Here is a 2,500-nt window from a genome sequence, read left to right on the forward strand (position 1 = left end):
ACACGGACTTGTGTGCACAAATCCAAACTTCTGGAAAAAGTCAGCAATGTCCTATCGCAGATATTTATATACAAATTTTATAAAATTACGCCGAAGTTTTCTACATATGAACGATATTTACCTGCATCAAATAATTTGAAATTCTCATACATACGCATCAAGTGGTATCCATACAAATCCAGTTCTTATTTCCTTATCTAGCGCACACGGGGACCAGTGAGTAGGATAGGTGACTACTTTACGAATAGAACAGCCAGAGTCAAATTCCAAGGTCACCTATCACAGCACATGCCACTAGAAAATGGAACGCCACAGGGTGGGGTTCTCAGTCCAGCCCTTTTTAACACACTAATGTCCTGTATCCTCAACATAAACCTCCCAGTGGGGTGCAAGATCATCTCCTATGCAGACGATCTTGCTATCATCTCCACTGGACCACACTGCCTAAACAAAGCCCAGCGTTGTCTGGACTTGGTATCCGAGGAGTGTTGCAGGACAGGACTAAAGATCTCTGCAGCTAAATCCAAGGCCATGGCTTTGAGACAGAGAGTTCAAGGCACAAGTCTGAAAATCCAGGGAATGGACTTGGAGTGGGTTCAGGAATACCTGTACCTCGGGGTAAGGATAGACCGGACCCTCTCCTTCCGCCAGGAGGTCCAGTACCTGCTTGACCGAACAAAGGCAAGACTGTCTGTCATGAGAGTAATGAGTGGAAGACGCATAGGGGCCAGACACAGAGTACTAAGATCATTCTACGTACATGCTGTCAGGCCCATTGTAGACTATGCCTCCCTCGCTCTGATTGGCATCAAGAGAAAATATAAAGACCGATTGGAGACAGTCCAAAACGAAGCCGCCAGGGTCATTCTGGGTGCCCCAAGGTGGGCGAAGGTCCTCAACCTCCTAGTGGAGACAAACCTTCTCCCCTTGGCCTCACGAATTGATCTAACGGCAGCACAATTCTTATCAAAGGTCATCCAGGCTCCCAGGAACACAAGCCTAAGACACAAAATAGTCAGACGCCTAGAACAAGATAACGAGCTGTTTGCAAACAACTCCTGGCTGTCTCACACAGCCAGGGTGCTAATACGCCATCAGCTCAAAGAACCACTACTGGCCAAGGGCATGGACTCCCCACACCCTGACTTTGTCGAAGCTCCGCCGTGGGCACAAACCTCGATAGAGTTCTCGGTCATGAGACTGGCAAGCAAAAAGAGTGAATATTGTACGCCTAGCCTAAAGGCAGAAACCCAGAGGGTCATTGCAACCATCACCCCTCCGGGGAGCCGAACGTATTACACAGACGGATCGGTCGATCCCTTGACCCACACTGCAGGCGCCGGCTTTGCAGCAAGGGATGCCACAATATCCATGAGGGTAACAGACAACGCCTCCTCGCTACAGGCAGAGGTAGTTGCTATCATGGGAGCACTGAGACACGCGTCCATGAGGAAAGGACACGTGGTCATACACACAGACTCCAAAGGAGCCGTCGACTGTCTTCAGCAGCGCTCACCCACTGACAACATCTACCTCCTGACAACCATCGGCACAATAACACAAAGGATGCTTGCTCAGGGTAGAAGAATTATCATAAACTGGGTTCCCAGCCATATAGGGATCAGAGGCAATGAGCTTGCTGACAGATTAGCCGAAATCGGCAGGGGTATGCCCCCAAATCCCATGATAATACATCAGAGCCGAAATTTACTTAGGAGGAAGTGTACGGTGGCGGCCAACTCCTTCCTCCTGCAGCTTCACAGAGAGGAAACGAGACATTCCCCCTCGGCCAGCTGGTACTCAGATGCCACAGGCTATGAACCACTGGCACTCTCTGAAATAAACAACAGAGGTACCGAAGTCATTCTGCACAGAATGCGCCTAGGTTACCACTGTGCATGGCAGATTTTACAAACCATAGAACGTGAAGAGAGGTGTTGCATGCATTGCGGCGAGCCGAACGCCACACTGATACACTACTTGGAGAATTGCGTGCACACGCAATTCCTAAGACAAACCCCACAGAACACAGCCGTCGTGCTGGTAAAGAGATTATGCGAGATGCTTACACCACGGCTACAGGAGCGCCTGCTGGCAATCCCACCGCCACGGTAAGCACCGAGTGTCAGACCAACAAATGAGACAGCCATAAAAAGCTGACACAGGCCGGGCCATAAGTGAAAGGCCCGGGCGAAGCCAGAACTTCGCAAATCTCAAGCAAGCAAGCAGCAAACCAGTGAGTATTTGCCCCTGGTTAACATACGAAACGGGGAATATAGGTGCCAGGAAACTTTGGTACCTTATAGATACCGGGATGCATCGGTACCTAATAAGTTCTGAGGATCATCGGCACGGGGAACAAAGGGATCACATCGTATTTGGGAACATAGGTACCGGGAAGTATCGCGGGAGTAACCCATGCCAAGCAGGCACATAAATTACACTTAAATTTACACGTTTACTTATTGAAAATCTCTGAGAAACACAACCTTTCTCATAC

This window comes from Penaeus monodon, chromosome 40, assembly GCF_015228065.2.
Source record: "Penaeus monodon isolate SGIC_2016 chromosome 40, NSTDA_Pmon_1, whole genome shotgun sequence".
Classification (NCBI taxonomy): domain Eukaryota; kingdom Metazoa; phylum Arthropoda; class Malacostraca; order Decapoda; family Penaeidae; genus Penaeus; species Penaeus monodon.